This window comes from Dipodomys spectabilis, unplaced genomic scaffold, assembly GCF_019054845.1.
Source record: "Dipodomys spectabilis isolate Male_0828 unplaced genomic scaffold, ASM1905484v1 ptg000039l, whole genome shotgun sequence".
Lineage (NCBI taxonomy): Eukaryota > Metazoa > Chordata > Mammalia > Rodentia > Heteromyidae > Dipodomys > Dipodomys spectabilis.
Window position 1 is genome coordinate 51,569 of NW_024870716.1, and position 24,514 is coordinate 76,082.

Below are 24,514 nucleotides of genomic sequence, written 5' to 3' on the forward strand. Positions count from 1 at the left end.
GTGGCTCACGCCTGTAATCCTACTTATTCAGGAGGCTGAGATCTGAGGATCACAGTTCAAAGCCAGCCTGGGCAGGAAAGTTCGTGAAACTCTTATCTCTAATAAACCACTAGAAAACTGGAAATGGTGCTGTGGCTCAAGTGATACTGCGCTAGCCTTGAGCTGAAGAGCTGAGGGACAGCATCAAGGCCCAGAGTTTAAGCCCTACGACCGAGGGGGGGAAAAAAAACAGAAGATAAAAAAAAAGGCCAGCCATAAAAACTAGTCAACTACTGTGCTATTTCCTTAGCAAGTGCACAGAGCATTTCAGGTGTGTATATTGTCACTTGACCATGCTAGCACATAAAGAAAGGAAAGGACATGAGATTAGAAACATGTTTGTACTTATCGTCTGTGTTTTATGGAATGTATTTGTTTCTCAAAATTGTATATAATGCATTATATTTATTAGCTCTAGAGAGTTTGCTCTTTCTTTAGCATTTAACAAAACAGTTTATGAATACAAAATGTCTTGATCAATGTCACCCTTCAATGTTCTTACTCATCCCTCCAAATCCACCCCCTTCCCTCGCTTTTCTTAATTTTGTAGTATATACACTGGATTCTGGGTTTTGTTTTGTTTTTTTTTTGTTTTGTTTTTTGGGTCCGGTCGTGGGGCCTGAACTCCGGGCCTGGGCACTGTCCCTCAGCTCTTCAGCTCAAGGCTAGCACTCTACCACTTGAGCCACAGCACCACTTCCGGTTTTTTTCTTTTTGCTTATGTGGTGCTGAGGAATCGAACCCAGGGCCTCTTGCATGCAAGGCAAGCGCTCTACCACTGAGCCACCTTCCCACCCCTATACTGGATTCTTGACTGCAATCTCCTCCACTTCTTGTCTTCATTTGCCTACCCCTCTCCCCTCACCCTCTTCAAGTACCCCTTTTTTGGTGTTTATTTTGTTGAACTTTGCCTTTGCCTTTCTAAGGAATTACACTATTTGAGCTCTCCCTGAATCTACCATATTTCAGTCAATATATTTGTATATAATTGCATACCACCCAACCTATTTACATACATGTAATTTTAATATTTACCTACATAAGTAATTTTAGCTTCTATGTTGTAAGGGAAAACATTTGACCTTTGTCTCATTGGACATGACTCACTTCTCTTTACATAATTTTTCCAGGTCTTTCCATTTCTTTACAGATGATAAAATATCATTTTTTCTAATGAATAAGGAAGTTTGCTATTTAAAGGCATCATAGAACCAATACATTTGCAATATGAACATTTAATACCTGAGTTGTCTGTATTTAGCACAGTATTCAATGCACATCACTATCTGGGAAAGAACAATCCATCAGGAGCTTGCATGAGTTTTGAAACAATGCAGAGAAAGGAATCTGGTGCCCTGGTCAGTGCCAAGGTCAACATTTCCCAAAAGGTTCCTCTGATTCAGCAAGCCACGGCCTGGAATCTGTCCATGGCTTAATCATCACTATGAATTTAAACTTTGAGCACTTCTGAGAAAAGACATCTATTGTATCCATACCAGCAAGAAACAGGTCTCATTCACAAGGCAACCAAGTAGTTTAAAATTCTGAGAGATGATCAATTGCCATTAGCAATTATCTTAAAAAAAATTTTTTTTGACAGTACCAGGTATGAACTCAGGGCCTCATGTTTGGCACTCTACCACTTGATCCACAGCTCAAGCCTAGCATTTTTCTGGCTAACTTGAAATGGTATCTTGCAGATTGTTGTACTCCCACTGGCATCAAACATTTTAGCCTCCTGAGTAATTAGGATCACAGTGCCCAGGTCACTACAGCCTTAAAGACTCAGTTCTCAAATACCTTTCTTTCTTAGTCTAGGCAGTCAGGTGATAAAACCAAGTGTTTTGTTTCTCACACTGTAATACTCTCCCTTCCCAGATTCTCTCATGCTGCTATTGCTCCTTCCAGACTTGGATATACTGCAGGCAAAACTACATTCTTTACTGATTTATAAAAAGGAATGACCTTGCCTATTTTTCAATTTAAGCTGACATACTTTTTATTTGCTTAGGAAAAGGTTACATGCAAATATTAAACATTAGGTCTTTTTTGTTTGTTCTATTTTAATTTTTTTGTTTGTTTTTGAGACAAGGTCTTGCTATGCAGCCTCAACTGGCCTGGAACTTTTTTCTTTTTTTTGGTCAGTTATAGGGTTTGAACTCAGGGCCTGGGCATTGTCCTTGAGCTTTTTTGCTCAAGGCTGGCACTCTACTACTTACAGCAACAGCTCCACTTCCAGTTTTCTGGTCGTTAATTGGAGATAAGAGTCTCACTGATTTTCCTGCCTGGGCTGGCTTTCAACTATGATCCTCAGATCTCAGCCTCCTAAGTAGCTAGGATTATGTGTTAGTCACCAGTGACCAGCTTCTTGGAACTTTTTATATAGCTAGGCTGCCCTCAAACTCATCATCTGCCTGCCTCAGCCCTCTGTGGTGCTGGAATTACATGTATAAGCCATGCAAACTTTAAATAGTTTTAACTTAGATACTATTGTCAAAAACTACCTAAGTATTAAGTTATAAGTATCTTTAGTATGTACTATACCACACCAATTGTGAATGTACAAAGTTCTCTTTCTCTCCCCACTTCTTTACCCTAATTGATTCCTAACAAAAAAAAATGGCCCAACTACTTCAGTATATTAACATGCTAGCTTGGAAACTGAAATGTATGAATCTACTCAAAGCAGACAAGGGGGATTTCCACAAACACCTCTGCGAAACACTCATGAGTGGCTAATATGAGAGGGAATTTTTGCTCTGATCATAGGATCAGAATGTTGAATTATATATAATAGGAATAACATTTGCAGCACATCAGGGTAAAACAGGTAATGGCATATGGGAGTGAAGATGGTGCCTAACATCAAAATCACATGCAGATAGAATGGGCTCTTTAAGAGAATGAGTATGAGATATACTAAGATTTAAATGCTAAAGGGAAAATCATATATTAAATACAAAAGGGAAGCAAAAATGCATAGAAACACTAAGGCCAACAAGAACAGTCAAAAGAAGGAAGAGAAATGTTCACTGAAATGGATAAAAAATAAAAAAATCAAAGGGCTAGGAATGTGGCTTAGTGGTAGAGTGCTTGCCCAGCATGAAATATTTTATCTGGCATATCTGATTCATACCTCTAATCCCAGCTACTCAGGAAGTAGACATGAGGCATAGTTCAAGGCCAGCCTGGAAAAAAAGTTAACTAGATCCCCATTTCAAACAATAAGCTTAATGGCATACAGCTGTGACCCCAGCTATTCAGGAGGCCCTGGGTTCAATTCCTCAGTATCACATACACAGAAAAAGCCAGAAGTGGTGCTGTGGCTCAAGTGGTGGAGTGCTAGCCTTGAACAAAAGAAGCTCAGGAATAGTGCAAAAAAATAAAAATAAAGTACAAGACTAGAAGTGTGGCTCAAGTTGGTAGAGTGTTTGCTTGATAAATGTTAAAACCCTAAGTGCAAACTTTAGAAAAAAATAAGTGTGTATATGTATAAAATCGGTGATATCAATGTTATCAAAAACTTACAGAAAATCGTATTTTTTTAATTTTGGTCAGGACTGGGTTTGAACTCAAGGCTTCAAATATGCTAAAGAGCCACAACTCAAATCTTGTGGTTTCACTATTTAGTTAGCAAGGTAGTTTTGCCTTTCCTTTCTGTTAACAGGGCTTGAATTCAATGGCTTCTCAGACTGGTATTCTATCATTTAAGCCACCTCTCTAGCCCGGCTTTGCTGGAGTCTTGAGGGCTCTTATGCTCAGACTGCCTTCAAACCACAATTTTCTAAGTCCTATCCTTCTGAGTAACTACAATTTCATGTACGAGCCAGCAGCACCTGACTAAGGTTTTCCATTTTTGCCTGGCTGGTGTAGACCATGACCCTCCTTCCTTAGGCCTCCTGAATAGCTGGAGTGTCAGCTGTATGCCATTAAGTCCAGCTCATTGTTTGAAATAGGGATCTAGTTAACTTTTTTTCCAGGCTGGCCTTGAACTATGATCCTCATATCTACTTCCTGAGTAGCTGGGATTAGAGGTATGAACCACTATGCCAGATAAAATACTTCATTTAGCCAGGTGCTGGTAACTCACACCTGTAATCCTAGCTAGTAAAGAGGCTGAGATCTGAGGATCTCAGTTCAAAGCCAGCCTGAGCAGTAAAGTCTATGAGACTCTTATCTCCAATTAACCACCAGAAAACTGGAAGTGGCACTGTGGCTCAAGTGGTAGAGAGCTAGCCTTGAGCTGAAGAGCTGAGGGACAGCACCCAGGCCAAGTTCAAGCCCCGTGACTGGCCAAAAAAAAAATGTGTGTGTGTGTGTGTGCGTGTGTGTGTGTATGACATATATATATATATATATATATATACACACACACACACACGCACACACACACACACACACATATATTTCATTTAAAATACAAAAAGTAGGGACTGGGAATGTGACTTAGTGGTAAAATGCTTGCCTAGCATGCATGAGCCCTGGGTTCAATTCCTCAGTACCACATAACAGAAAAAGCCTGAAGTGGCGCTGTGGCTCAAGTGGTAGAGTGCTAGACTCGAGCAAAAGAAGCTCAAGGACAGTGCTCAGGCCCTGAGTTCAAGCCCCAAGACTGGTAAAAAATAAAATACAAAAAGCAAACACTTTTCCAATGAGAAGTCTCTCTTTGGTCAATGTGTTCCACAAATAATATGAATATACATAAACATACATAATGTTACTAGTCTCCCATCTAGCCAGTATTGTTTGAAATGTGCCAGAGCAGATAAAAATCATCTGGTAAAACAAATTGAAAAAAAAAAATCCTCTGGTAGAGTTTCTTATATTTGAGGGAAGAGATGGGCACAATTATCAATATAATAGGGAGATCTATAGAATGAAAATGAAAAGTTCTAAGGAAAAAGAAAAGCAGAACAGAGTATGGGGCTTCAGATGGGAAATGAGGCTATAGCATCAAACAAGGAAACCAAGCAGAACTCATGGGAGAACATGCATACATATTTTATTTTATTTTTTTTGGGTCCAGTCGTGGGGCCTGAACTCAGGGCCTGGGCGCTGTCCCTCAGCTCTTCAGCTCAAGGCTAGCACTCTACCACTTGAGCCACAGCGCCACTTCCGGCTTTTTTTTTTCTTTTTGCTTATGTGGTGCTGAGGAATCGAACCCAGGGCCTCAGGCATGCAAGGCAAGCGCTCTACCACTGAGCCACCTTCCCAGCCCCGTGCACACATATTTTAGGAACAGTCTTCTGGACAGAACCCTCCCTGGAAGAGGAAACAGCTATGCAAATTAATGAATTCAGAAATATAAACACATGCCAGGACTATGTTTTAACACTGGGGGTAAATATAAGGCCTCTCACAAACACTCGTCTTCAGAAAATAATTTTCAGAAGAAAAGTAAAAGATAAATAGGAATAGCTATACCTACTGTACAGAAATATTTTTTTAAAACCAAGTCATCAATTTTTAAATAACCCATTCAAACTTTATCTAAACAGGTATAGGAATGTTGTTCTGAACTACCTACAAATAGGAGGGGAAAATGAGCCTGCTGTGCAGCTAATCTCAGGCCAGGTTGATGGGAACCAGCCTCCCTGCTCTTTTAAGACTTGTTTCTATATGTGATTACCATCAGCATACTGTAAGGGGTCCCTCCAATAACATATGCAGTACAGCTAGTTAAGGACTGCTAACAGGAAGATTTGCTTATCGCATTTGTAAAATGGCATTTATACTCACATTTATGTACACCATGACAAGGACATTTCTGTGGGAAACAACAGTAAGCTTATTCTAGTACCAATCATTATCTTCATCTGATATTAACAGGTAGGGCAATGGATGGGTTGCTAATCATCAGACATCAAAGGGCAACTGACTCAACTGTGTTGGCTGTATTAATGAAACTGAATGGGTGCAACTATACTTAATTCAATATATATGATTCTTGAAATTACTTGCTGTCTAGAGCTGGGAAGGTGGCTCAGTGTTAGAGTGCTTGCCTTGCATGCATAAGGCCCTGGGTTTGATTCTAAGCACCACATAAACAGAAAAAGCCGGAAATGGTGCTGTGGCTCAAGTAGTAGAGTGCTAGCCTTGAGCTGAAGAGCTGAGAGACAGTACGCAGGCCCTGAGTTCAGGCCCCACGACCAACAAAAAAAAAAAAAAAAAAAAAAGAATTTACTTGCCATCTAGTATGAAAGAGTAAATGTTAATTTCTAATCATCATGAAAATAGCACTTTCTAGTTTTATAAATCTAATACTGTCTCCTAGATATTTGAGTCAGCTTACAAATTAAAAACAAAGGTTTCCAATATTTCAGGTTTTTTTCCTGCTCAAATGAACTGCAGGAAATGGGAACTGTTGAATATGAATGTAAATACGGATGTCCTTACAAAATAGCTGTCATAAATTACATGATCAGGAAAAGAACAAAACAATGCACAGATTATAATCTCAAAATCTTCTAAAGCCATTACAGAAAATAGATAATCTTTGTAGAAATGGTGTTGATGATAACTGTTACACTAATAACCAATGGCACCAATCTCCTGGAGCAAAGGCTATAATTACGTCCTGTCAAGCTTTCTATGTTTTATTATATGGACATCTGGTTAAGTGAGGAAATAATGAAATCAGAACATCTCCTCAAGGGAAGCAACTGTACACTGATCAAGAATCTTTAAAATGTTTATGCTTTTGGTGGGATTTTTTTTTTTTAAGACAAGGTCTCATTACATAGCCCAGGCTAGCCTTGAACTGGAAAAAATCCTTCGGCTTCAGATTTCCAAGTGCTAGGATTATAGACACTACTATACTGGCTATAAGGTTTATATATTGACACAATATCTTTTCTAAGACTCTATTCTAAAAAAAGACAAAAATTTGCCCACTCAGTGTCATTCCTAAAATGACAAACCATAAAAATTCTGATGTTCAATAACTAGGAATGGCCTAAAAATTATTTTGAAATATTATATAGCTGTCAAAAAAACATTTCTAGACACAGGTGGTTCCTGACTATAATCCTAGTGAATCAAAGTTCACAGCCAACCCAGGCAGGAGAGGGGCTCTAAGTGAGTACACAAGGTCCTGAGTTCAAGCCCCAAAGCCAGGCACTGGTGGCTCACGCCTGTAATCCTAGCTACTTAGGAGGCTGAGATCTGAGGATAGCGGTTCAAAGCCAGCCCGGGCAGGAGAGACCGTGAGACTCCTATCTCCAATAAACCACTAGAAAACCGGAACTGGCGCTGTAGCTCAAGTGGTAGAATGCTCACCTTGAGCTGAAGAGCTGAGGGACAGCGCCCAGGCCCAGAGTTCAAGCCCACAACCGCCAAAAAAAATTTAAAAAATAAAAAAGGTCAAGAATTTCTCTAGCAAAAAGAAATATCCTTTAAGACTATGTGGTATATATAATGAAATTCTATGCCTCCATCAGAAAGAATGACATCGTCCCATTTGTTAGGAAATGGAAAGACTTGGAAATAATTATATTAAGTGAAGTAAGCCAGGCCCAAAGAAACATAGGTCCCATGGTTTCCCTTATTTGTAATTAACTAGTATATGTCTAGGACATATGTACATATGTACATATAACCATATGGTATATGTCTAGGACATATGTCTATATGTCTAGGACATATAGTATATGTCTAGGACATATGTACCATATAAGATGATGTTAAACTAAATGAACCCCAAGATATGAACACAAGTGAGTTTTTCTTTCTTGCTATTGTTTTTAATGTATTTATAATGTACTAAGTGATTTTTTTGTTTCTTTGGTATGTTCTTCCCCCATGGCATAACTTGTTTTCACTGTATTTTGATTCCAGTGCTGTGCATCTTGTATATATTGTTCTAATTTGGGGAGGGGAAGGGAAATAACAAAACGCTGAAATAAGGATACAGGCTGACCCATTGTAACAATGAGATGTACAAGACACTTTGTTGAAAACTTCACAACTTCTGCAAAGGGGGGTCACAGGAGGAGTTGGGAAGGTGGGGAGGGAAGGGATGGTAGGGGAAAAACAAAGGAGGAGTTTACAATGCTCCATAGGAAATGTACTCATTACTCATGAGTACATACTCTGCACAGTATTTTTACAATTAAAAACCTATGTTAAAAAAGAAAATCTTTCTACACAAAAAAGACCTTTTTTTCTTCTTTAACAGTACCAAGCAAGGAGCTCTACCACTGAATTATATCTCTAGCACTTTTCTATAAATTTTCTTTTGAATCAGAGTTTCACTAAGTTGTAGCAGCTGGCGATGACAAAACTAACTTGACATCCTCCAGCCTAAGCCTCTTGAGTGGTTGAGATTTCATGTATGTACAACCATTCATGGCTAAAAGACATTTTTACTACATGATATAGATAATACTGCATGGTAGAAAATGATCTGGTCAGATAACTGAATCCATTCTTTTGAAAACTCAGGGCTGGTGCTCTACACTAGAGTCATACCTCCAGCCTGGCTTTTGGCTAGTTGGTTAGAGATGGCAATCTCACAAACTTTTCTGCCTGTGCTTGCGGAAACCATAATTCTCCAGTCTTAGCCTCCTCAGTAGCTACAATTACAGGTGTCAACTACCAGCACCTGACTAGATCCATTCTTAACTAGCTGTGGGACTATAGGTAGTTTCCAGTACTCTCTTTTGGTTTTTTTTTGGGGGGGGGGGGTCCGGTCATGGGGCCTGAACTCTGGGTCTGGGCGCTGTCCCTCAGCTCTTCAGCTCAAGGCTAGCGCTCTACCACTTGAGCCACCGCGCCACTTCCGGCTTTTTTCTTTTTTGCTTATGTGGTGCTGAGGAATCGAACCCAGGGCCTCAGGCATGCAAGGCAAGCACTCTACCACTGAGCCACCTTCCCAGCCCTCCAGTACTCTCTTAGTCTTCTTACCTCTAGAAGAATGATATGACCATGATTCAACTTTGCTCTTTCATTAATTTGTTCTTAGGTTTCTTTTTTTTTAGAGGAGGGGGCTAGCAAAGCAAAGTAATAAATCCCAAAACAACTTGAAAGATGTTTAATAAAGGATCATCATCAAAGCTGTATTGAAGAAGCATTAAGAAGAAAAAAGAAGCCAGGCACCAGTGGTTCACACCTATAATCCTAGCCACTTAGGAGGCTGAGATCAGCCTATTATAGCTGAGGAACATAATTTGAGGCCAATCTAGGCAGGAAAGTTCAAGAAATCCCCCTTCTTAACCAATAATTAAGCACAATGACATACATGTGTCATCTTAGCTGCATGGGAGGCTGAGAACTAGGAGGACTGAAGCATCAAGCCAGACAGGGAAGAAAAGTACAGGAGACTCCATCTCAGTGGAAGAAGCTAGGCATGGTGGAGCCTAAAATAGGAAGATCATGGTCCCAGGGCACAGCTATTTCAAAAGACCCTATTTCAAAAAAAGTTTATAGGGCTGCGAAGGTGGCTCAGTGGTAGAGTGCTTGCCTTGCATGCATGAGGCCCTGGGTTCAATTCCTCAGCACCACATAAACAGAAAAAGCCGGAAGTGGTGCTGTGGCTCAAATGGTAGAGCACTAGCCTTGAGCTGAAGAGCTAAGGGACAGCGCCCAGACCCAGAGTTCAGGTCCCACCACCGACAAAAAAAAAAAAAAAGTTTATAGATGTAGCTCAATAGTAGGGTCTCTGCCTAGCAAGTGTGAATCCATGAATTCAAACCCCTATATTACCATAAAGCTGAAGGGAGAGATTTCGAACAACAGTAGTACAAAAAAAGGGGGGGAGATGGGGCATTGGACATTTCATATTCTTCATAGAAAAACAAGAAAAAGAAGCAGGATGTTTTGTAAAATTATCCACTTGCAAATGACCAAAGAGATTAAGCAGAGGCATTCATGAAAAACCTGGCTTTATACAGATATACTTTAGAATAATGTATCTAACTGGAAAGCCAAGTATAATGTTGTATTTCAAATGTCTCTAAGAGGAGGAGATGGTATGAATATGAATTGATATAGGGAGACTGGGCGACAAAGTAGTCCTGTTAAGATTCTCCCTGAGGCCGGGCGCTAGTGGCTCACGCCTGTAATCGTAGCTACTCAGGAGGCTGAGATCTGAGGATCGTGGTTCAAAGCCAGCCTGGGCAGGAGAGACCGTGAGACTCTTATCTCCAATAAACCACCAGAAAACCAGAAGTGGCGCTGTAGCTCAAGTGGTAGAGCGCTAGCCTTGAGCTGAAGAGCTGAGGGACAGCGCCCAGACCCAGAGTTCAAGCCCCACGACCGACAAAAAAAAAAAAAAAAAGATTCTCCCTGAGCATTGCAGTGCTCGCCTGTAGTCCCAGCCCTCAGGTGGCTGAAGAAGAATGATGCTTTAAGTCTAGGATTACAAGAACAGACTGGGAAACAAGGGATACCCACTCATTTCAAAACTGGAGGGAAGAGAAGGGGAGAAAAGCTCCCTAATGATGTGGCATAGGATTAAGTCTACTTAGCAAAATTATGTTTGAGATGGGTACATTTTGAGATGCAGGTTGTATCTCCTGCTCCCAAGAAAGTATTGCCTTAATTAACTGGTTTACTGGTTTTATAAATCATCAGGATTCCTGGTCTGCCCTTTCTTAGAAAAAAGAAAAAATGTTTTTGCTCATTAATGCAGCAGTGAGTGCAAATAACTTGACAGCATTAAAGAAAGCAGATCAAACTCATAATGAGAAGTCACTTGAGTTATTTGTGAATCTAACATCAACCAGTCACATGGCTGCAGTGGAACCCAATCAGATGGAATAAGAATAGAACAGAATAAGACCATAACTACAAGAGTGCTCATCAGTAAGCAGGAAAGCAAACTTGCCAAGGGTGGAAAGAAGCTGAAAGACTGAAAACAACTAAGCCACTGACTCTAAACTGTGAAAAGACTTTTATTGTTCCATTTCTAGCCATCTCCTTAAACATGAGAACTTTTCTATAGCATACATTTTATATTCATAAAGATTGAAAAGACAATTATAAAAGAACTCTAATATATCATCAAAGCATTCTTTTGTTAGACTAAACTGGAATCAGTATTTTACACACACACGTGCCAGTCTGTGTCACCTGTACAGGACAGAACAGGACAAATACAAAGCCATAGTCACTGCTTGCCATGTGCTGAATCTCATGACAGTGTCCTCTTAAAGTCCTCAGATCCATGAGGCACATGTTGAGACACCACTTTCTGATTCAAAGAAGTGATACTCATTTCAACAACACGCCTCTGCACAGAGAAGGCATCAGCACCACCTACCATTGTTAAAATTAACATTCTCATTTTTAACCTCTTGCTTCTATAATCAGAATACTGAAGTAGCTGCTGTCTGCACACATTATTAGCATAATGCATAAATTGAAAGAACTTTTTTACAGAAAACTCCCTAATACTGACAAATAATCCAAACACTTCAATATAAGATTCCAGGACTCCAAATGTCTTTGCTTAAGTTAAAATAATTTTTAAGTGATTCAAAAGGTTATGTTGTCAAATAAAATGATGGTGTTCTCATTTTGATATGCACTAACCAGGCGTTTAAAAAAAAAAAGTGAGCAGGGCACCAGTGGCTCACACCTGTAATCCTAGCTACTCAGGAGGCTGAGATCTGAATATCGCAGTTCAAAGCCAGCCCAAGCAGGGAAAGTCCATGAGACTCTTATCCCCAATTAACCACCAGAAAACAGAGTGTTGTTGTAGCTCAAGCAGTAGAGCGCTCACCTTGAGCTGAAGAGCTCAGGGACAGCGCCCAGGCCCTGAGTTCAAGCACCATGACTGACCAAAATAAATAAATAAATATCAGCTGGGTGCCAGTGGCTCACACCTGTAATTCTAACTACAAACAGAGCAGTTTGAAATCAGCTTGGACAGGAAACGTCTGTGAGATTCTTTTTTTTTTTTTTGGTCGGTTGTGGGGCTTGAACTCTGGGCTTGGACACTGTCCCTGCGTTCTTCAGCTCAAGGCAAGTGCTCCTCTACCACTTGAGCCACAGCTCCACTTCCGGTTTTCTAGTGTTTTACTGGAGATAAGAGTCTCACAGACTTTCCTGCCCAGGCTGGCTTTGAACAGAGATCCTCAGATCTCAGCCTCCTGAGTAGCTAGGATTACAGGCACGAGCCACTGGCGCCTGGCTGTGAGATTCTTATCTCCAATTAACCACCAAAAAACTCAGAAGTAGAGCTGTGGCTCAAGTGGTAGAGAATTAACATTGAGGGGCAGGGGAAAAAACATGCTCAGGAACTGCACCCAGGCTCGGGGTTCAAGCCTTAGGACTGGTACCAAACACACGCACGCACGCACGCACGCACGCACGCACGCACGCACGCACGCACGCACGCACGCACGCACGCACGCACGCACGCACGCACGCACGCACGCACGCACGCAAACTGGGCATGGTTGCTCAAGCCTGTAATCTTAGCTACATGGGAGGCAGAAATGTAATGATGATGGTCAGAAGCCAGCTCCAGCAGCAAATAAATAAATAAATGTCACAAGTCCATGTCAGACAATGACCAGGAATGGTGACATGTGACTGAGTCACATATGTCACTGGGATTAGTGACTTGAAACTACAAACAGGTGGATCACAGTACAAGCTAGAGTGATACCACAGGACAAAGAATGAGACATTATCTATCTCGAAATAAATCCACCCAAAAAGGGGCAGTACAAGCATGCCTACTTAGCAAGTACAAGTTCAAACCCTAGTAATGCCAAAAGGAAAAAGAAAAAAAAATCAGTAGGGACTGAGGGTATACAGCTCAGTGGTAGAGCAATTACTCAGCACATATGAAGCCATGAGGTTAATGTTTAATATCCTCTCCCTCCAAAAAGCAAAAATTGAAAAAAAAAACTTTATGTGTGGATATGGAATATTCTCTAAGGCACACACTAAGTGAAAAAGTGCAGGAGTATAAAAGGTATAGCACTATGTGTAAATGCCAATTTTACCTAAAGGACAAATTAACAGGACAAAATAGGAAAATGGATGAGTTTTAAACTATCTATGTAACAAAACAAAAAGAACTAGCTTTATTTTTTAAGGAAGTTGGACATTTTTATTGACCTGATATCTGTATCTGTCTACATTTGAAGCAAATTTTACCTACTTTGTCATAAAAAGTAACAATAGCCAAATTTTAGGGAAATAAAACTGAGGTAAAGGACTTCTATTTTTTAAAACATGCAAATCAGATTTATTTAAATACTCTGGGTTAGCCAACTCCTTTGTCAGATCCTCAGTCTTTTAGTTCCGTTGCCTTTTTTTAGGATCATTCAACCAGATCGGCACTCTATGGCTCCCTGTACAAGACAAGTGTCACAGGAGAAGCATAGGCTGGGCTGGCACCTATGTAACTGCTAGAGAACAATGAGCAGGAAAGCTGTAAGGTTCAACTGCCCTGGACTAGCTGGGCGTAATGTTCTCTAGCTATCCACACACAATGCTTTGTTGATCTGTCTTATAACTAACAAAAAAAAAGACAACCCGACTCTTAGACAAAACTGAGACATTAAGACCTCTCCCCATTTTTTTCATTTCTATTTATATATGACTCATATTTCTAAAACCATTTTCCCTACCCCGTGCCTCTTTCAAGATACTAAGTAAGCTCAGAAATAGAGAACATAATATAATACAAAGTACTGACAAATAAGATTGAATTCTTCTTACATGAGCCAATGTCTTAAGGTCAGGGAGTTCTCAGCAAACTGTGCCTATGATGATAACACCTATTGGCAAAGGAAGACAAAATGATCCAGTTCCTAAACATTATAAATACCTGAAATGCAGTAGGAAAAAAAAAAACAACATAGCAGGAGCTGAACTGCAGTTAGGAGATCACAAAGGAATCCTACTCCCAGAGCTTGACAGAGAATAGCCAGAGAGGAAGGAAGACTACATTAAAGCAGTCCTCGGAGGCCACATGCACAAGCCACTTGTTTAATTCTTTTCTCAAGCATTTTTATACGTGAGTCAATCTCAGGATCTATCTTCTCAACTGTCATAAAGTAAGAGAAACTACAAAAGTGCCAGACCAACATTATGTAGTATTCACTCTGATGGGTAATCTTGGTATTTCTGAGGCTTTCTGTTAATAAAACTGATTTACTTCACAGTACTAAACAGATCCCACCAATACACAAAGGCAGGAAACCACCAGCTATGTACACCATGGCTTATTCACAGTAGCAAAGTGATAGTTTTGGGATGGCATCTGCCAAAGTGCTATCTATCTCATTTACATCTGCACTTCCGTGACAGGGATAAGGCCAACTTAACAATGGTAGTATGGGAATCACTTTTTACACATACTGTGTTATTCAAAGTAAGACATCTCTTCAAAAAGAAGCAAATATTGCTGGGTGCTGGTGGCTCACGCCTGTAATACTAGCTACTCAGGAGGCTGAGATCTGAGAATCACAGTTCAAAGCCAACTCAGGCAGGAAAGTCTGTGAGACTCTTGTTTCCCATAAACCACTGAGTGGCTGAAACTGAGTGGCTGTGGCTCAAGTGGTAGAGCACTAGCCTTGAGCAGAAGAGCTGAGGGAAAGCATCAGGCCTAGAGTTCAAGGCCCATGACTGACAGGAAAAAAAAAAAAAATCAAGGCAAACCAAATGAACTCTATTAAAACAAAATAAAAAAGAGTCCACAAAACAAACCCATTAAGACTTACTTGGAAAGGCTGACACCATTATTTTACCTTGCCAAAATAAATTAAGTAATCTTATCCACAAAACAGTAAGGTAAAATTAAAACAGCAAAAGATCTAAACTGATATTTAGGACCAAGAAACTAACATAAAAGACCAAGTATGCCTTATTACAAATCAAATTGTATCTTTGAACTGAGCCAAACTTTTAAAATACATTGTGTTAAATTTTTTGGGAGGGTAGGGTACTGATGCTTGAACTCAGAGCCTGGACACTGTCGCTTAGCTTTTTGACTAAAAGATAGAACTCTACCACTTGAATCACAGTTCCATTTTGTTGGTTAACTGGAGATAAGAGTCTGATAAACTTTTCTGCCCAAGCTGGCTTTGAACTGTACGATCCTCAGATCTCAGCCTCTGAAGTAACTAGGATAAGTGTGAACTACCAGTATGCAGCAAAGTGTGTTAATATTTTTTAGGACCTTTTCCTATATTACAATTAATTCTGAGCACCCAACATTACATAAAGCATTATACTGATTAAATAAGTCTATACCCCATGATGAAGTATCCAGCTTGCATAGATTTTAATTTTTAAAAGTAGATTCTGCAGACATCTAAATTTCACCCAAATACCAGCTAAATGAAAAAATAAAGCGATTGTTCCTTTCTGAAGCTTTATGTGTAATTAAACTTAAATGCATTCTCACTAAATCCATTAAGATAAACACCCTTATAGGTGTAGGAATTCTTATGGAAGATATCATTGCAAAAGACGTCATGGTTCACATTCAAACTCAAGACAACATTTAGGCCCATGCTCCACCTACTGAGACAAGAAGTTCCTGTACCATTGCTGCTGAAACAAAGGATGTGTTCCCAGCAGGAATTGTGACTCTGATTTCCTATTACAATCCATATCCCTTCTCATTTGTGGCCTTAGGCAATTCACTAATCTTTCTAGGGCTTTCTCATTAGCAAAAGAAGTAGAGTTATTTGTTAGCTGTAACCTATCTTTAATCATATGCTTTGTGTTTACCATAACGTCAACAAAGTTTACATCTCCAAACTCAGCTCAGGCCCTACTCAAAACACTGTGTTGATCCTGGGGTTTAAATTCCACCAAGTATAGAAAGTAAAGGGAGAGGTTTCAAGAGTGTAAAAATTGCCAAGTGGCGGTGGCTCATGCCTGTAATCCTAGCTACTCAGAAGGCTGAGATCTGAGGATCACAATTCAAAGCCAGCCCTAGCTACTCAGAAGGCCGAGATCTGAGGATCACAATTCAAAGCCAGCCCGGGCAGGAAAGTCAGAGAAACTCTTATCTCCAATAAACCGCCAGAAAACCAGAAGTGGTGCTGTAGTTCAAGTGGTAGAGTGCTTCGCCTTGAGCTGAAGAGCTGAGGGACAGCTCTCTGGCCCAGAGATCAAGCCCCATGACCAGAAAGAAAAAAAAAAAGAAGAAGAAGAAGCACCTATACTACCAACAAGCTGGAGTTTTGTCACACTACCTTTTTTTAAATTTTTTTATTCTGGTCAGTCATGGGGCTTGAACTCAGGGGCTGGGCGCTGTCCCTGAACTTCTTTTGTGCTCAAGGCTAGCACTCTACCACTTTAAACTATAACTCCACTTCTGATTTTTGAGTGTTGAATTGAAGACAAAAGTCTCATAGGGACTTTTCTGCCTAGGCCAGGCTGGTTTCAAACTATGATCCTCAGATCTCAGCCTTCTGAGTAGCTAGGATTATAGACGTGAGCCACTGGCACCCAGCATTCTACCTATTTTAAAGCAGCAATATATATTATTAACTCAATGAAGTGATAATCTAAGAAATAGTATCAATTTAGTTCCTTAATGTAAAGAGCCAAAATACAAAATCTCCCTTTATATAACATAGCCTAAGAATTTTTAGAATGTATAATTTAATCTCACTTTTGTAAAAGGATCAGGAGGAATACGATGGGAAGAAAAGAATTAGAATTTAAGGGCTGGAAGTGTTGCTCAAAGGGTAGATCATAAGGCCTATGTTCAAGTTCTGGGGAAGAGGGAAAGGAATTAGAATTTTAAAAGCTAGATATGGTGGTACAATACCATAGTCTCAGCTGTTACATGCTGGGACAGAGGAGGATTGGGCTGCTAAGACAGGAAAATTTCTTGAGAGTAGACATTCAGATCCAGCCTCGGTAACAAAGCAAGACCAGTGTTTTTTAAAAAAAAGTTTTTAAGTTTTAAAACTGGAATAGAAGTCTGGCACTGATGTATCATGCCTGTATTAGCTCACACATATAATCCTAACTACTCAGGAGGCCTCCTCTTCCCTAGGTGCCAGATAGAGAAAAGAAAGGAGAACCAGCAGCATGATGCTCTTGGCATATTAAGTTCCTGATTACTTCCACTGGAATATTCAAGTTTTCTCTTCCTAATCTCTTCTAATGTTTTTCCCGATGGCTCTCTCTCTTAAAAAAAAAAACAAACCATTCAATTCTTAAAAATATAAGTAACACACAAATCCACTCTCTAGCCTGCAAAAGCCTCAAATTATTTTACCCTGCTGATTTGTGTCTACAAACCATTTCTGAGCATTTGAACTCCACTTTTTCCTCTCATTTCTTGCAGGCCCTCAGATATACCAAGTATTACAACACTTCCACCAATGATTCTCTGGGCCTGAAACATTCTTTCCCTGCTTTTCTCATTAATTAGCTACCTCTTAGAATTCAGCTCTCAGTTCAAATGCTACCTTTTCAGAAGGCTGTTCCTAACTGCCATAAAGAAAGCAGCTCTTGCTATTCCTCAATTCTTATACTTTTTTTTATTGAAAACAACAAAGTTTACATGTTTAGCTATTACTTGTCATGAAAGTCAAGGAAAACCAAGCCATTTAGAAACTATAAGCAGGATAAATTTTAAATTAATAAAACACTTAGCAATTACTTCAATCAATTCAAGACAAGGAAATCTAAGTTTTGGAAATTAAGATATTTTTCCTTTTTTCTTTTTGGTGGGTCATGGGGCTTGTACTCTGGGCCTGGGCGCTGTTCCTCAGCTCTTCAGCTCAAGGCTAGTCCTCTACCACTGGAGCCACAGCACCACTTCCGGCTTTTTCTGCTTATGTGGTGCTGAGGAATCAAACCCAGGGCCTCATGCCTGCCAGGCAAGTGCTCTACCATTGAGTCACCTTCCCAGTCCCAATATTTTTCTTTTATATTCCAGTAAATCCCATTCCCAGTCCACAAAATTGTAATGTTCTAATAAAAACAGGCTCAAAGTCCAGTGGGACGGCAGAGGCGATGAAAGTAGAGCCCGGCAGCTGGGCTGGCTGAATTGCTGCTAACAAATCTTGTTATGGCATCCATCTCCCTGCCCTGAATAGGGGTAGAAAGGCCTGGCATTCAGATAGTAGTCCCTAAAACAGATCTTCAAAGAAGAGGGAAGATGATAACTATTACACATCTACTGAAAAATAGTTTTGGAGAAATTCAAATCATATAAGTATGGTGTGGTAAGAAAACTAAAAGATCAATATGCAACACTGTTCCACCAATGTAGTACTTCAACATAGTACTGGTTTCCCTTAAGGAAGGAGGAACTGGAGGAATAACTGAACAGTTAAGTCCAGCTTTGTTTTAATACACTGGTATTCTATAGCTACCAGATAAATCCTAAGCCTTCTTCACACACAAACACAGACACACAAACACTTTTGTGTGTGTTTGGGTGTATATGTATGTTGATACTAGTTTGAACTCAGGGCGACCAGCTTGCTATGTAGCAGCTCTGCTTGCTTATTTGAGCTACCAGGCCAGTCCTTATATTTTTATAAAAGCAAAGATTTAAAGAGGTGTGAAATCTCTCTCTCAATCTCTCTCTCTCTCTCTCTCTCTCTCTCTCTCTCTCTCTCTCTCTCTCTCTCTCTGTTGTGGGGCTTGAACTCTGGGCCTACATGCTATCCCTGGGCTCTTCAGCTCAAGGCAAGCACTCTACCACTGGAGCCACAGTGCCACTTCTGGTTTTCTGAGTGGTTTATTGGAGATAAGAGTCTCATGGAGTTTCCTGCCTAGGCTGGCTTTGAACCGTGATCCTCAGCTCTCAGCCTCCTGAATAGCTAGAATTATAGGAGTGAGCCACCAACACCTGGCCTTCAAAATGGTCCTGGAGCTTGAACTGGGGGCCTGGGCAGTCTCTGAGCTTTTTCAGCTCAAGGCTAGTAAATGCTCTACCACTTGAGCCATAGCTCCACTACCAGCTATTTGGTGATTAACTGGAGGTAACAGTTTCATGGACTTTCTTGCCCAGGCTGGATTCAAACTATTCCATGATCCACAGATCTCAGACTAGGTTTAGCTAGGAGAGCTAGGATTACAGGCATGAGCCACCAGTGCCTGGTTATAAGTCTTCCCTTTTATTCTTGGATCCCCAAACAAATGTATGTTGAGCACTGGCAACAACTGACAAGTAAATGGTAAACTTAAAGGAACCAGCAGGAAAAACACAAGAGAGAAGCACAGGCGACATAAAACATATTGTGAATTTTCAGCTTTATAATTTATTCATTATAAAATGTTCAATTATTTGGGGAATTGATGCTTCCTTGGAAGCTCTTAGGAGACACTAAGGGAAGGAAGAAGGAAAAGGCTGCAAATAGAAAATCTACGGTTGAACTGGAAAGACAGTATTGGCAAGTTCTAGGACTATCACAATCTGCCTCTTGACAATTTTTCCCCAGTGCTGGGGAAGGGAGGCTAGTGCTCTGCGAATTTTGTGTATATGTGTGTGTATGCGTGTAGGTGTATACACATACACGCATACACACACATATACACACCCCACCAAAAACCACATTCTTAGCTAGACCCTTGTAATCCTAGCTACTTAGGAGGCTGAGATTTGAAGACCATGGTTCAAAGCCAGATCAAGCAAGTAAGTCCATGAAACGCTTATCTCCAATTAATCACCAAAAAGCTGGAAGTAGAGCTGTGGTTCAACTGGTAGAGTGCTACTCTGGTGGGGAGGGGGAGCTAAGGGACAGAGCCCAGGCCCTGAGTTAAAGTCCCAGTACAGACAGACAACAGACACTGACACACTGACTGACACACACACACACACACACACACACACACACACACACACACGCGCGCGCACGCACAGCTATGCTTTTTTTTAAATATAATTTTACTGTAATTATTACGGTGTCAAGCAAAGGGGTTACCATTTCATAAGTTAAGTAATGAGTACAATTCCTTTTAGATGATGTCATCCCTTCTTTTGCCTTCACCCTAGTTTCCCCCTTCCATCTCTGCCCACAAATTGTATAGTTTATCTTCATCTTTTCCACATAGTATCTACTAAATACAATAAATGCATTTCAACCTCCCTCACTCCATTTCTGTACTCCTCCTTTGCCCCCCTAAAAAGACCTAAAAAAAAAACCCCACAAATAAACCACAAAACAAAAACAAATTACACCACCAATACGAGGGTTTGAACTCAAGGCCTGGCATTTGCCAAACAAGCTCCCTACTACTTAAGCCATCTGTCCACTCCTACTCTTAGACTTTCTACTCTCCCACCCTCCCTCCCTCCCTCCCTTCCTCCTTCCTTCCTTCCTTCTTTTATTTTTTGGTGCTAGTACAAAAGCCTTCTGCTCTTGCTTAACTTTCTCACTCAACTATGGCATTCTACCACATCTCCAGTTCCTGTCCTTAGATATTTCTATACTCTTTTATGAATTAAGGTCATAAAGTATTCATTTTATTTTGATCAGAGTTTTACAAGCTGCCACACTGGGGCTGGGAAGGTGACTCAGTGGTAGAGCGCTTGCCTTGCATGCCTGAGGCCCTGGGTTCGATTCCTCAGCACCACATAAGCAAAAAGAGAAAAAAGCCGGAAGTGGCGCTGTGGCTCAAGTGGTAGAGTGCTAGCCTTGAGCTGAAGAGCTGAGGGATAGCGCCCAGGCCCAGAGTTCAGGCCCCACAACCGGACCCAAAAAAAAAAAAGAAAGAAAGAATGTCTTAAATGTACATCTTATTGGAGGTGACTACTCATCTCCTGTAACTCTTCGGTACTATGCCAGTGAAACCAGGAATAGGACACAGGGTCATCCACAGACTAGCAGAGACTGAGAACCCATGTCTTAAGACCAATCCTCTTCTGGAACCCTTTCAGACAAAGGAAACCTGGTATGCAACAGCTTCTTGAGATACTATAAGTATGTAGGAACTTGAAGGTCATTCTGTTTTAAGTATTTCAGGCATGAATTGCACTGAACTGACCCATAAGATTTCAGACTTCACAGAACTTATAATTCTAGATACAATTCTAGGGAAAAAAAGCAATAAATTGCTCAGACATTACCCTCTCTGGTCTACATTACTGTGTGAACTTCTGGGTAGTCTCTCTGTGATTTGTCTCGGCCTTTGTACTAATTTCCACATGGGAAACAATGATTCTTTTTAAATGCAAATCAGATCATATCTTCATCTTACTCAAAAAACTCCCACTCACAAAGGAGGAGGCTGCAATGCTTGGTAAGAAATGTATGCATTTTCCTGCCCATGTAATTGTAACCCCTCTGTACAGTATGTTTTCAAATAAAATAAAATAAAAAAAAAAACAAAACTCCCACTCAGAGTAAAACCAAAGCCCTTACCACAATGCAGGAGGCCACAAGTGATCTGGCTCTTGTTCACCTTTCAGTACTTCCTTACTCCATCTGGCCACATGCCTATAACTTAGTCTTCCAAGGCAACCGGTTTGTTCCTTAGGGTGGGGGTAGAGCCTCATATACAGCTCTCTCTGCTTAGAATACTAGTTCTCCAAATCATCATAATGCTCTCATTTCTTTGCAGTCCTTGTCATAATCTCTGACCACTACCTAGAACAGTATCTGTCTCTTAATTCACTCTTTCCATTGCCTGTTTCAGCAGTATACACAGTGCAAATCACAGCTGGAATGTGATACAAAGCATCCTGAGTTCACATGGACACTGCTATAGCCTCTGTACCTGGCCCACAACTGGGCAGAGAATAGATACTCAATAAACAGGTATTGGAAAAAACAGATGATGTGGCAAAGAAGTTTTTGAGGTAATGGTTACTTGGGAAGAGTGCAAAAAAAAAAAAAAAAAAAAGGCTCTCAGAAGAGATGACACTTAAGCTGCAACCTAAAGAATAAGCAGCCTATGTAACACCAAGTATCAAGGCAGTGTGGCATGGAAGATCTTGGTGTGAAAGGGGCAGATGCAGCCACAGCATGATGAGAGACAAGAAAAGCAGGAGAGATAAAGCTGGAAAAGTGATACCCTGAAGGCTGTGAAAAGAAGTAATTGATTCGACATGAAACACAGTCATTATTAAGAACTAAGCAGGAAGTGTTACATGATATGGTTAAATGTTTTTAATAGAGCCTGCTGCGATGAGAATAGTGTACAGGTGACAAAAATGGAAGCAGAGAGACTAATTAGGAAACTCAAGTTGTTTTCCCATTGAAAAATGACAGTGATTAGTAGTGCAAGTGAATGCACAGGCAGAGACCAGTGTGTATTTAAGACAAGCACTGAGCTAAAACTGGTAAGACATGTTAAAGGCTGCAAAAAAGCAGAGGACTTAGAAGACTCTCAAGTTTCTGACTTGACCATTTACTAAAATGAGGAAGCAATGGGGAGAATCAGAACTCTCCTCTACACCTATGAAGTCTGTATCAAAAGCTACTATCATCCAGGTGAAAGTCAGAGACTATGACTAAGTTGTGGATAGAGACAGGACATCAACATAAGGATGATAGTCCAGCCACAGGAGTGGAGAAGAGGAAAAAGGACAGGCAGCAAGTGTGAGCAGTCAGGAAGTGCTTGTAAAGAAGTGAGAGGAGCCTGAATGAATCAGTCTCAGAGAATGAAAGAGGACAAAAATAGAAGACAGACTGAGGATGAAGCTTGGTGGTAGAGCTCTGCTTAGCATGCACAAGGCCTTGGATTTGATCCTCAGTCTGGGAGGTAAGAAAGCAAGCAGAAAACTCTTGGGAAAGATGTGGCTATAAAGGAAGAAAAAAGTAGATCATTAACAATAGGGAAAGTTTGACAAAATAAGAGATTATTTCTTCTTGCTAAAACGGGGTACCCCAGAGCTTATCTGCATATCAACAGGGCTGTTCTGGCCAAAAAAAAAAGAAGACCCTGCACACAGAGCTGATAGAAAGAAGACACAGAGGCAGGCAACAAGGTCCTGTGAAGGATGGAGAAGGGCTGAAGTATAGTGGGGGAACAATGCAAGTCCTTACTATACACTACCCAAGCAGTGGAACATGAGAGATGGTCCAGGGCCAAAGGTACTTACTGTGTGTGATGTGATGGAGAGAAGATGAGAGTATGCTTCTAGATGGATGTGCCTTTTCTCAGATGAGTATAAAACAAAGCCAAAGGTGAGAGAGCAAAACAGGTATAGGAGATTAAAAGAAAAGGTGCTGGGAAGGTGGCTCAGTGGTAGAGTGCTTGCCTTGCATGCCTGAGGCCCTGGGTTCGATTCCTTAGCACCACATAAGCAAAAAGAAAAAAGCCAGAAGTGGCGCTGTGGCTCAAGTGATAGAGCGCTAGCCTTGAGCTGAAGAACTGAGGGACAGCGCCCAGGCCCAGAGTTCAGGCCCCACTACCGCCCCCACCGCAAAAAAAGAAAAGAAAAGAAAAGGCGTGAAACAGTCCTCTGTGAAATTGAGAAAACAAAACATCAACAAGGCTTTCCAGGTACAATAAAGACCACCTGTGACTTGTGCTTATGACTCAGGGTATATTAGTAATACTTTGTATATATAGTAAGTATTTCCTTTGATCAATTTTACTGTCTTAAATTTACATCAAGAATTAGATTTTATGCCAAATACTGGTTGCTCATGCCTGTAATCCCAGCTACTCAGGAGGCTGATATCTAAGGATCCAGGCCAAGGAGGAAAGTCTGTGAAACTCTTATCTCCAATCAACCACCCAGAAAGTTGGAAATGGAGCTATGGCTCAACTGGTGGAGTACTAGCCTTGAGTGACGCATAATGCTCAGTAACAACAAGACACTATGTTGAAAAGGAATTTTACAACTTGGGGGGGGGGGGGGTTGGGGAAGGGAAGAGGAGTTGGTAAGGGAAGGGATACTTGTCCTGTAGGACGATACCTGCTTACTAGGAATATCTGCTTCTCGTTTCTACAACCTGTGTACTGGTGATTAGAGCTTTTACCCATTCACACACTTCAACCTGAGGAGTAAGTTGAACCTCACCTTATTGCACTGTGTTGAAGACTTGAGAACCAGATTTCCGTTTTCTTGGACGCGACCTATGTCCATCCTATGGACTGCGACTGGAAATATCAGCCTCTAAATACTCCACCGTTGTTGTTAGCTGAATGACCTCTGCCGGGCACATTCAGAATGAGTGGAAAAACAAAGGAGTGGGTAACAATGCTGGATAGAAAATGTACTCATTGCCTTACTCATGTAACTGTAACCCCTCTGTACAGTATCTTTACAATAAAAAAAAAATTAAAAAAAATAAAGTATCTTTGACCAGTTAAAAAAAAAAAACTCGGGAACAGTGCACAGGCCCTGAGTTAAAACCCCAAACCCATGTACACATGTACATACACACACACACATGCACGTGTGCACACACAAAAACAAAAAGAATTAGATCTTTAACATGGATTTTATAAATCTAATCCAAGTAAATATCCCCCAAACTAGATATTACATACTCTACACTTTCCCAGAATTTGATTTGGTCATCTGATTATCAACCATCTTTTCAAAAATCAAACCAATTAAGAAAAAGTTTGCAATTGG

The 24,514-nt window shown here is 40.6% G+C and overlaps 1 non-coding gene across 1 annotated transcript; it reads right to left on the reverse strand.

Moving 5' to 3' along the window:
• Positions 1 to 762: 762 nt before the first annotated feature.
• On the reverse strand, positions 763 to 835 carry Trnaa-ugc. The gene has a single exon. It is a non-coding gene; the product is annotated as a tRNA-Ala (tRNA).
• Positions 836 to 24,514: the final 23,679 nt, after the last annotated feature.